At 38.7% G+C, this 12,757-nt stretch overlaps 1 protein-coding gene across 1 annotated transcript in view; it reads left to right on the top strand.

Annotated features, from left to right (window-relative positions):
- RUNX1T1 (RUNX1 partner transcriptional co-repressor 1) overlaps nt 1–8,724 on the top strand; it is a 221,242-nt gene extending 212,518 nt beyond the window's left edge. The window contains exon 13 of the transcript XR_012086947.2: nt 8,690–8,724. The gene's annotated coding sequence lies outside the window, so the exon portion shown is untranslated. The remainder of the gene's footprint in view (nt 1–8,689) is intronic.
- The last annotated feature ends 4,033 nt before the right edge of the window (nt 8,725–12,757 follow it).

Genomic DNA, 12,757 nt, shown 5'->3' with positions numbered 1-12,757 from the left:
GGTTCTAGCTATGACCTTTAAATTCTTATATTCAGTGTCCCTTAAATTCACACACGTATGGCTGTGCTCTTTATATTCACACATTCTTTCCCATTTCAGAGTAACTTCACAAGAAAAGGTCAGATCTTTATCCTTTAAGACATTCTGCTGCTAACCAAAAAAATCGTCACTGTGCCTGTTAACAAAAAGTTAAAGATAGCCTACAATTAGAGATGGGCATGAAGTGCTTCATGCTGGGTTGTCTTAAGTCATCGGCATGGCACCACAGGTGCCACACGTTCCCTTCCGCCCCCATCCCCACTGCTCTTCCCACGACTGTCCAAGAACACGGACTTCCCTTCTCTGCCTCCTCCAACAGCTGCCCACTCATAGGCAGCACTGCAGGAATCCCTGTCCCACTTCCTCATCTGAGTGGGCAGCTGCTGGAGGAAGTGGAGAAGGGAAGTCTATGCTTCTAACAGGATTGGAAGATCACATGACAGGGAGTGAACAAGCAGTGTGCGGTGGCCGGTAAGTGGGGGAGCCAGCGGGGGTGGGGGAAGGGAACATGAGTCACCTGTGGTGTTACACCGATGACTTAATACGACCTGGCATGAAGCGCTTCTCTACCTACAAATAAAGCTGAAAGCATGGTTATGTTGCAGAGGGGTGAGTGAGACAGTGTTTCCTTTGTCATGAAATTAGATTTTAAAGGATTCTGAAGATGAACCATCAAACAAAGCAAGCTAATGTGCATAATGCCAAAGTGAAAAAAGGTCATGTTGTGACAGTCACACAATTAAGAATTTCCTTTTCTCAGTCGGGCTCTCTCTTGCACATGTTTCTAGCCTTTATCAATTGAAGTTTCAGACTGAAATTTATCCTGAAGTTTGATTCTGTTTGTTTCAGCCTATTTAATTATTTAAAATATTTTTACGCCACTTTTCTCCTTAAAAGTACCCAAGGCAGCTTGCAACAATTAAAAGACAACATTTAAAAGCTAAAAGCTGTGAATATACAGATATTTTTTAAAAAATTGATCAAGTATTATATTAATGGTCAATAAAATTTATCATCTAAAAATATTTAAAAACAACAGAGCACAACGATCCATTTTTTTAAAAAAACCTCAGACAGCCAGTCACTAAGGAAAAATCTGAAAGTTCTTTGTCTGCTTGCAGAAGGACAGCAAAGATGGGGCCAGCCTGGCCTCCAGTGGGAGGGAGTTCCAGAATGTGGGAGCAGCAACAGAGAAGATCCTCTCCTGTGTCCCCACCAAGCATGCCTGTGAACACTGCTTGTTCCCTCCCCGTTACATGATCTTCAATTACAGTATCTAATTTTTTTATTCTTTTCAAGGGGGTAGGATTATGGGGAAGGGAATTTAGGGTTGGGGGGTAGGTATGGATAGGGAAAGGGTAAAATTCCAGAGAGTGAGATAGGACATTTACATCGACTTGTACAATCATACTAAAAAGAGAGATAAAAAGAAAAACAGCAAATTTTCCAGCATTACTATAGTTACTAATCTATCTGTTCCCTGATTGGACCTTCACATTCTTCTTTAATCTATACTTTCCAGGCTATCTTTAGAGTTCTAATTATGAAATTATTCCTATCCACCAAACATAATAAAAATCTCTTCCTGTGTTTTACGTGTCCCACACTATTTAAAAACATACTTATATCTTTTTTTTTAAAAAAAAAAACTTTGTTGGTAAATCATATATCATCTATAAAACATCTGCATTTTCTTTAATAGTTACTGATTTTTAAACATAAATATTCTACCATTTATGCCCATTATATCCTACAGTCTTTCACCATTTTATTCATTTAGTCCATTTTTATTGTTGAGGTTTTCTTTCCTCCTCTTGGATCCTTTTGTTTCTATGGTGCACTTTCCTTTAGAGCAGTGGTGGTGAACCTTTTTGGGCTAGCCTGTCCAAACACGGGGGGGGGGGGGGAGAGACTAGCAGGCGGCATGCCGTGGCGGAACCAGAAGTGGCAGAAGTGGAATAGTAACTAGCAGTGGAAGAGGGGATCCTGGGCATGGAGGTGCCTCGAAACCCGACAATGGATCTGCCTGCCAAAGTGCCAGCACCGTGGCTCCAGCCACCTTCTCAAGTTTGGCTGGATGGGGGGAGTAGCGATCTGGCTTCTTGCTTGCTTTTCTGCTCTAGTAAAGCTTCTTTCTGCCTTTGATCCTGATGATCCACTTCATTTCTCCTCTTCTTGTTTCTCATCTGCTGTTTTCTCCTTTTTTTCTGCCCAGCCACTTCTCCTTTGTTTTCATAAAATTTTCTGCCTTCATTTTTGAGTTAATATAATAACTATGCTCCTGGAACTCAAAGAGGACATCTCCAGGCACTAGCTACTTATACATAATTGAGTTTGTTCTCAAGGGGGATGTCAATTTCACATATTGTCTCCTTTTCTGTCTTATCTGGCAAGGAATATGTTTCAAGATATTAATTTCTTTATATTTTTCATTACGTTCCTTGCCTTGAATATTTCTTAGAACTTTATCTTGAAAAATCTTTCTCATAAATTTAACATGAATTTCTCTAGGGGGACTTTTATTCCTGGTATATGCTATATTAATTCTTTGTGGCGTGTCGATATTTTGTTGAAGATCATCTGGTCACATCTCCATGAGTGATGTTAAATAAGTAGTAATCACTTGTGCTGTGTCTTCTCCTTTTTGTTCTGGTACATTCTGGAATCTAAGTACAGTATGGCCTTGGCTCTTTCCATTTGTAGATTTAACAGAGTAATTTCATCTTGCTTGCTTTCTCATTTTAGCTCTCCCATCTCTGTATTCAAAGTATCCAGTCTTTCTTCTGTTCTTTTTAATGTCTTATCTATTCTGGCCATTTGTCTTTTTATTTTCTGTAATTTGATTTTTAATACCAGTCATTTGCACCCCTAAATCTTTCATGTGTACACATAGCTGAGCCATCCCTCCTTGTATTTGCTGTAGCCTTGTTGATTATATCTCTTGAATACTCTGTTGCCAGTTCTTAAATTACTCTTGCCCCAATATCCCACTGAGATTCTGTTCCTGTGCCGGTGAGCCTCTTTGAGTTCTCTCTTTTCCACCTTTTGTCACCATATTGATTCCCCCCCTTCTTCTGAAGTTAAGTAAATAAGGGATGCTGTTTAAGTCTTCAGTCAGCAGCTGTTTTATTTTTCTTTAAGGGGTGCTGCTTATGTCTTCTGTCAGGAGATGTTGATGTAGCCTTGCTTTTCATTCTCTGCCTTATTTATATGTCTGACCCAAGAGGAGGGTGGAGCTTCCCTCAGAATTAAACATTCTCATAGTCACCAAGTCACAACAATAAAAATTTAAAGGATCCTCAATGCTTTGAAGTAAATAGGATTTGATATCAATATTTCAGATAGTCACAGGAGTGAGGCGTTTATCTTAGATTGATCTCCTTTTGTGATGAGGTAGTTTTCTCCCCTTCTCCCTTTCTCTCTTCTCTCTCTGGTACTCCCAATCCAAACTTGGAGGGGCTTGCTTCTACTGTAAGATGTTTTATTTTATTTATTTATTTATTTATTGGACTTATATACCGCCCATAGCGCTACAAGCACTCTCTGGGCGGTTTACAATTTTTTAATTATACAGGCTACACAATGCCCCCCCAGCAAGCTGGGTACTCATTTTACCGACCTCGGAAGGATGGAAGGCTGAGTCAACCTTGAGCCGGCTACCTGGGGTTTGAACCCCAGGTTGTGAGCACAGTTTTAGCTGCAGTACAGCGTTTTAACCACTGCGCCACGAGGCTCTTCTTTTAAAAGGTAAATTCCATTTTGCTGACTTTATATCTATCTCTTTTCTGTGTAGTGTAGTTATTTGAGTCCATGGAGATTTTCCTTATATGAACAGATATTTTAACTTACTCAGGGTCTCTGGTTGAGATATTTCCAACATTCTATTGCAGTCTCTCACTCTCTGCTTGGGGTGTTCCCAGCTCTTTGCTAAGATGGCTTCCCGTCACATGCTCTTCCAATACCAGGAGGAGCATAGACTTAGCCTTGAGAAAATAAGCCTAAGGGAAGATACGATGGCACTTTTCAAATACTTGAAAGGCTGTCATACAGTGGAGAGGCAGGATCTGTTCTTGATTATCCCAAAGTGCAAGACACATAATAATGGGTTTAAGCTACAGGAAGCCAGATTTAGGCTGAATATCAGGAAAAACCTCTTAACTGTTAGAGCAGTATGACAATGGAACCAATTATCATGGGAGGCGGTGAGCCTTCCAATGCTGGAGGCATTCAAGAGAAAATTGAGCAATCATCTGTCAGATTTGCTTTAATTTAGATTCCTGCATTAAGCAGTGGGTTGGATTCAATGGCATTATACTGTAGGCCCCTTCCAGCTCCATAATTCTGTGATTGTATGATTCTATTCTATTCTATTTATTTATTTATTTTACAAGATTTTTTTTAGCTGCGCCATTACCAATGGTCTCTGAGCAGCATACAATATTAAAACTTTAGAACCACATTTAAAAACATTAAAATAATACCCAATATTATAACAATACCCAATATTTTACCAATACAATTTGTATATCGACCAAATTCAAATCTTTTACGTGCAATTATCTATGAAAATGAGAAAAAGCAAACCACACTTCCATGTCTATAAGTAGGAGCCCCAAAGAACTGCTATCATCAAGTCCGGCAGATGGACAACATTGATGCCTTCATCAACGTACTTAAAGCTATCAGGAATAAATTGAAGGTGAATGAATGTATTTGTTCATCCTTCCACTTTCCCAAGCTAAATATGCAACAGGAATTCAGGCTGCTTTACTGTTAACATATCTCATTTAGGAGGTATCTTTTGGAACTTCACTTCCATTAATCAGCCAGGATTTAATGAGTTACATCCACTGTCAGTATGACCACATCTCAGGAGAATAAAGCAATTTGCCCCCTGTGCCCCTCTATGCACCTCAAAAATCTGCTCAGGAGGAGAGGAAAACCCTGAGAGTTGTTTTCAGTCAGCACTCAGGGCTGCAGAGAAGAGGGGAGCATCACTGATTTTAGTGTCTACTGGAGGCAGTTTTAAATGATAAATAATCCCAAATGCAGTCCCCTGAACTACAGTCCTTGAATGCTGTAGCAGAGAAGTATCTCACTAAACTACCAATCTCAGGATGGAGCCATGGCAGCTGTAGTAGAATCAAACTGTTACAACTCTATTGTAGATGCACTCATTCTTTGACCCACTTCTTTGCAGAGGTACTGAAGCCTCCATCTTGCTGAAAGCAGTCAAAGCTCAAGGATTTCTACGTTTCTCCCAATAACGTTGCAAAGGCAAAGGCACAGTGCAAAGGCACTGTGGATATCTTTCTAACAATTCCCCCATCCGGCAGTCCATTCCTTCTCACTTAGGCAGGCCAGACATGAACTGAAGTCAAGTCCTTTTGGAAATATGCAACAAGACTTTCTGTGATACCGACACTTGAGAGACTAATGCTGTTCTTTTGACATTTGCAGCTTTCTGGAGTGTTGACAGTCTCTGGGTGAAAAGACTAGAACTCTGATGTCTCTGTTACAAATCACTTTTATGCATTTCCCCACCCACAACACTCAGGAAGGCTGTCAGAAGCAGACCTCAGAAAAGTGTGTGATTTCTTGACAAGACTGCTTTATGTACTAATGTTTAAAATGTCCTAACAATCTGCTCTGCCATTTTTCTTGGCCATAAGGTTGAGAAATCCAAGGGCACCTGCCTAAACATTAGGAAAGCAAGCAAGCCTCCCTTCCATGGCTGTCATCATGTTGTAAAAAAGTTCCTAGACACGGGAGAGTGCGGGCTGTTTCATATGTTTGTTTTTATCAAAATAGAAAAGAGATGTTTTATTTATTTATTTATTTATTTATTTATTTATTTATTTATTTATTTATTTATTTATTTATTTATTTATTTATTTATTTACTCACTCAATTAATTACTTGTTTATTTATTTATTTCACCTTTCTTCTGGTGAAGGGACCCAAGGTTGTTGGGTTCGGGCAATGAGCAGGCTGATGGGCTTTGTGGTGATCACCAGATAGTGGATAATACGATAGCAAAGAGTGTCTTAGCAATAGATTAAAGACATCAGCCACACACACAGATGGATGTCTGCCAGCAGTACTCCTGGTGGGCGACTCAGCAAGGAAGCAGAATGAGAGGTCTTCTCCGTTCTCTCTCTCTCCAACCTTCTCCTCTCCTCTCGGTCTCTCTCGCTCTGCCCTGCCCCCAGGAGACTGTCCTTTTATTAACATTACAAGGTCACAGGTAGCGACAGCAGTACAGATAGTAAGCAGGGTTCAGATAGGACAATGGGTACATCATGTTATTAGGGTTGGTCTGGGGAAAGGCAATTAATCAAGCCTTCTGATTGGCCTAAGGAAAGACCTCTATGGCCAGCTCTCTATGATAATGAGAAAGAGGAGGAATGATGGCAGCTCCTCCCCTCAGAAGCAGCCACAGGATGCTAAGAGAGTTTTCCCTCACTAGAACACCCATGCGGCTTAGCAACCTTGGGAATGGCACCCCCACACAAGGTGGCTCGCAAACTGTTAACATAAGAACCAGCTTTTATTTTCTTTGCAGTAACTGAGTTATTTTGGGCTGAGGAGGAGAGGTGATGAAAAAGTAGGTTGTGTGGTATAACATGAAAAAGTTTATTGTGCAGTATAGTACATACAGTAGTCATACATCTGAAGAAATGGACTTATTCCAAGAAAACTCTTAAGATTTAATCGTTACTCCTTAAGGTTCAACAAGATTTTTGTCTTTTTTTTTTTAATTTGTTATTTTTCTCCTCATTTTCTTTGGATTTTGCTTGAGGAGAAAATAGCCAAACAAATTGCGGAACAAAAGACCACACATACACCCAATTGTATTCCAGAATCCCCCAGCCACTGGTCTTGGTGGTGTTGGGGTTCTGTGAGTTGTCGTAAAAAAATTAACTTCTCTGACCTTTGGCACTCAGCCCAGTTGCAATTCTAAATGCTATGGCACAGGTTTACTCTCAATATGAAGAAGTTGTTTTCAGCACCATTTCTGTCCTCTGTACAACACATACACTGGATCACAGGTAACTTTATGAATTCATAGTGTGTAAAGGTTGAAATACATGTTGCTTTAAAGAGACAGCTATGTCTGTGATTTTTCACATATCCAAAGGGCAGGAATATTGATGAAACTGAGAGAGCAGTAAATAAACCTGTTATCCCTCCTTGGAGAGGTACCAAGTCATACCTATTAAAGCCTGTCTGGTCACCAACTTTCAAGCGTTTGGAGACTAGTGTGGTCCTGGGTTTATTCTCAATATTTTGGATTATGGTTTTGCTTCAGTTCAATTGCATATTGATCCCTATTGTTTTTGAAGTGATTCCACTGATAGTGCCCTACGATGAGATTTTTTTAAAAAAATTTATTTTATTGTACCTTTATTTTATTGTACCTTTCCCCACTAAGTGCCAGGATGGCTCACACTATCAGTTTTAAAAGGGCACATAGTTTTCAAATGCACCTGAGATCTGCCAACATAGCTTGTTTTAGACATATGCCAATGAATGAATGAATAACCAAACAATGAATGAATGGATGGATGGATGGATGGATGAATGAATGAATGAATGAATGAATGAATGAATGAATGAATGAATGAATGAATTCTGTTGGTGACAGCAAAAAAGAAAGGATTGGAAGAGACAAGTCTCATGATGCCATTAATATTCATTGTTAAAATGCTCTACAACTTTTAGACTGTTACTATTTTAAAGCCCCTTTCAAGGGGTCAAAGAAAACAATCTGCAGAAAATTGTGCTGGAAGACTCTCTGGGACTATATACTAGCAATTAAACACTTGCTCTTTACTCTCCAGCAAGTTGTACTAGGGAGTCTTTCTTGTATTGTTTTCCTTGACATCCCCCATAAATGTTAGCAAGCTGAAATGCATCAGGCATTTTAAAAATTAAAAAAGCAATAATTTCATAGCATCCTCACACATGTCTCCTCCACACATGCGTTCTATTTGGATGCTCTCCAGTTCTGCATTGTGCTTTGGATACTCTCTCAGTTCTGCATTGTTCTTCATTTCATGCTGCCAAACAAGGGTGGCTGACTGGAAAGGAGAAAGCCTTCACCACCAGCTGTGCTGGCCAGGATTTCTGGGAGTTGCAGTCTGAGAACACTTAGGTTGAAAACCTCGGGTGTACTTGGTTCTTCTCTTCCCCTCTTTGTCCTTCTGGCTGGAAATCAGTAGTGCATTGCCCATTGAATCAATAAAACCTATAGCTACACTGATGCACCAAATCTCGACTAATTAAATAGGCCTACTTTAGTTGTGACTTGCTACTGAATTTCAGCCTTTGCGACAAATGGGAATGTCACCCATTGAGGTTCATGGCACTGAGTTTCACTAGCAGAATGCAGTACAGTAGTTAACAGCCCACCTGAACGGGAGAATTATCCATGCTTTGGTAAATACCCTGTTTAGAATGTCTCACACACTGTCCTTATTTACATGTTTCTACATGCTCCGTTCTCTCTCTCTCTCTCTCTCTCTCTCTCTCTCTCTCTCTCTCTCTCTCTCTCTCTCTGTGTGTGTGTGTGTGTGTGTGTGTGTGTGTGTGTGTGTGTGTGTGTGTGTGTGTGTGTGTGTGTGTGTGTGTGTGTGTGTGTGAGAAGACATAAATGAATGGAAGACAAGAAAGCTGCAGCATATATACAGAATGATGGAGAATCTTGTTCATCGGTCAACAAAACAGATAATCTGGAACTCAGAAATCCTGGAAGTTCATATGGAAGAAACTTCAGCTTCTTGTCCACAATACAGGTTACACACTGGGACAATCAACTGCTGAGGCATACCCATTTCTTTTAGAACAACTCTTAGCTTTCAGAACAATCCATGATCCACACGTAGCAGAAGACAGGCCATAAAAACTAGTATCACTTCAGCATTTATTCAGTAAATCAATAAATGCCCTTCATTTCTGGAAGCACTATCAAAACACAAGTGTACAGTTCAATCTCATTTGTTTATCTTTAATGTACCTATATCTTATAGATTGTTGAACTTCCTAGAGACTGCTGCTTTTCTGATTAATTGCTAATGAATGTTAATGAAGAGTTGGAAGTGAATGTAAGATCCATTTAAGTGATGATTCAATAGATTTAACATGGGCTATTAGAAGAGGGGTTATTATAAGAATAATTTAATAAATAAATATGGAAAAAGGAAGCTGGCTGTTTCTCTGCTGGTTCCTGTGGTTTTCTTGCAAGGTGAGTTGTGATAAACATGATGACAGAGATATTAAAGTGCCTCTCACTGACATAAAGCCAGTTTTTCGGAGGTCCAGGAAAACTGTAGAACAAATCTGGCAAAACTAGTAGTTGTGAAATTAATATCTCTGTGGCAAAAATTGTTTGAGGATTTAAATTTATGGGTCACTCTTCTTTAGAGGCCTGCTTTTCAGCTTTTACTGATTTGTAGCCACTTTAGATGTTAAAGGTCTGTTTATAAAGAAAAATCAGGAAGAGGCTGCATTGTCATGGAAACAATACAAATGCAGGAGCAGGTAATGGTTGATTAAAGGTATCACCTGCTCCTGTATTCATAAAGAAAGTGTGAATGATACATCCTCAGTATTTAAGTTCAAATGTCTTAAAATTCATTGCAGGAGATACACTAAACATAGAGACACTCAGTGTATTAGAGTTGCTTGATTCATGTGAATAAAGAACTGCAAATTTCCTTCCTGAGTCAATTCCAACCTATTGAGACTTATATACTGTTCTTGTGGTAATGAATCGGTATGTTATGTGACGTTTTAGTAAGTTTTCTTTTTATCTCTTCTTAACCTACACTGAAACAGTTCAACATGGTGACCTGAGGTTTCCTCCTGTGAGAGTCCCACCCCCACCCCCAGATTATGACAAATATGCTGAAAAAATAGGACATCAATAGAGGAAACATCTGAGTAAACTGCTAGATATTAGTTTATTTATATTACACTTCGTGGTTTATCTCTTTTTTTAATAGCTCATAATTCCTAGAAACGTTTTGAGACAAATTATAGTATGAAAATGACTGTGCATTAGGAATATTTTATCTCCTTTTTACAAACCTCTAGTGAATAATGCAGCAGCGTTACCTACAAAACCAGGTTTAGCCTTGCTTCTTCCATCTGGAAAGTACTAAAGAACTGAAAGGACGTTTCCCTTTCAGAACACTTCTCTTAGGTCAGATACTAAAGCTATTCCAATCCTTCCCCTTTGGATAGTCACTTACCGTACTTGATTAAAACCAGATGTTTTCTCATGTCTCAAGCAGCCTGGGAAAGAAATATTGTTGGGTTAATCTTTTCCCAAGCCTGTGATGCTTGAGCCAAGGTCCATACCCATGAATGATTTACTCTTCTATTTATAGTTTCCCATCATTTCCCTCCCTTTTCCCCAAAAGATTTTCTGAATAATAAAATGCTCACCTTTCAGACAGGTTTATGTCCATACCAGACATTTTGAAGACAAAGCACATTATTTTCACTTTTTTGTTTCAGATGCTTTAGAAAAAGAGAAGCCCTGACATAAATTTTTCTCACGTAGACTTTACAATGTTTGGTGGTTCATTTCCTTTCTTTTGGCTCAATTTTTAACACGAGCAGACTTCTAAAAAGGAGACCTTGGAAGGTCCAAGAAGAATTCTGAAAATTCTTCAAACTTCTTTACATCTTAGAGGATTGATTTCTAATTTCTGACTGAATTTTGCTAATGAAATATGGACAGAATCAATAACAGGATTGGTCACATAGTGTTTAGGGCAACCACACACTGGCCTGTTCACATAACTTGATATTGTATAAGTGAATGATATCAGGTCATATCCATCAATGCTTCCTAACCCCTCATTTGAGGTTCCAAGACTCCTTAGGCTCCCTTTTCCCTTGGAGAATCCTTGGAAAGCTTTGGGACAGGGGAAAATCTTCAATCATCAAAACTCTTTTATCATCAAAAGTCACCACCAGATCACAGAAGAGATCATTCATCATTAGTGTCTCTCTTCCCCTTATGCTCCATGGCTCCTACAGGCTTCTCCAAGGTTAAAAAAAGGAGCCTTAGGACTTTAGATGGGAATAGGAAGGATTTCATTAGTTTAAAATAAATTCTGCTGGCATAAGTTGATGACATAAACAGCACAACATTTATACTGCACAAAGTTGTATGAACAAAATTTGGGCCTTTGGTGACCAATTTAAATGCATGCTCAAACATAAAAATAGCAGCCAGACTTCTTAAAAAATTCTCATAATGGGATGGAAACTTTGAGAAGCCACTAAATGGGTTGCATGACAGCCATCAATGACAGTGATGGCTTCTTCATTCTTTTTCCACCCAATTGAATTCAACCTCTAAAACCTCAATGGTCAAAAATTAGACACAAATGCTGCCTATCCAAGATGCTACATAAAATTTCTTAGTTGAACAAAAACAGCAGAACACAATAAATCTAAGCCAAATGAAACAACTACTACTACCACCACCACAATAATAATAATATAATTTTAGACCTGCAGGGATCATTGAGTCAATTCCCTGCCAAGGATATCCAAGGGGAATCAAACTCCCAACCTCTAACCACTGAGCTATCTCACAGTTCAGTATATACATGCCTACACCCAGAAACAGAAAAGATGGTGAAAGGCACAAATTACCTTGATTAACAAAGTGCACAGTGATTAACCATGATGTAATCACACACACATGCCTACACCCTGATACCATTATACATAACACGGACCACCTATTTACCTTTTTGAGAAACTACTTCTACAGATCAGTTGAACATCTAACAAAAATGGGGAGAGAGAGAGAGAGAGAGAGAGAGAGAGAGAGAGAGAGAGAGAGAGAGAAGAGTTTGGGTTCAGATTACCATAATAATCATCAGATTAGTTCCATACTCAATTGTACTTAGAGCAGACCTATTCAGATCAATTGGATTTCATTTCAGTGTGCATTTGGATCACACACTTTAAAGAGCCCAAAATATACTGAAAATCATAAAGCTTTCTAATATTAATATTAGCAATCCTAATATTAAGTTACTCATCCTAATAATATCAGTAATATTTCATGCTTTTTTAAAGTCGTCTGAGAAATTTTAATTATGGTGATATTATAATGTATGCTTACAACATGTATTTACAATACTAATTTACTTTAAACATTTTGATTATTTGTTCATACTAAAATACCTAACAATAGCATACATCAAGCTAATATTGAAAAAAAGACTAAAGAACAGAAAATAACCACAAGGCAAGTTTGATAGTTTTTCTCAAGCTTTGTGAAAACTGTATTTTGGTTACAACACAAAGTGGTAGCATCCTGTCACATGTTATAACTGCTTTTTCTTTGTACATTTTAAGAAGTGGTGTTTGTGTACATACATACAAGTGCACACTAACCTTCTATGTGAAGGAATGGCCTTCACATATATAGGGTAATGATTGGCTACACAGAGGAGGAAGCCTTAATTAGAGAACAAGAGAAAGAGTAAGAGAAGGAAGTCAAATCTCAGTTCATTCTTATGCCAATCCCTGTGTGTTATGTATTGACAAGCTGGAACCAACTTATAGTGACCCTAACATGACTTTTAAGATAAGTGAGATATCTAAGTTTTTACCAGTTCTGCCTCCCCTCCTCTCAATTTCCCTGGGTGAGTCTCAATTTGAACCTAAGACTTTTGAGTTTTAG

This window comes from Pogona vitticeps, chromosome 4 (genome assembly GCF_051106095.1).
Source record: "Pogona vitticeps strain Pit_001003342236 chromosome 4, PviZW2.1, whole genome shotgun sequence".
NCBI lineage: Eukaryota > Metazoa > Chordata > Lepidosauria > Squamata > Agamidae > Pogona > Pogona vitticeps.
Note: the sequence above shows the minus strand (reverse complement) of the source record. Positions and strands in the feature narration are given on the sequence as shown.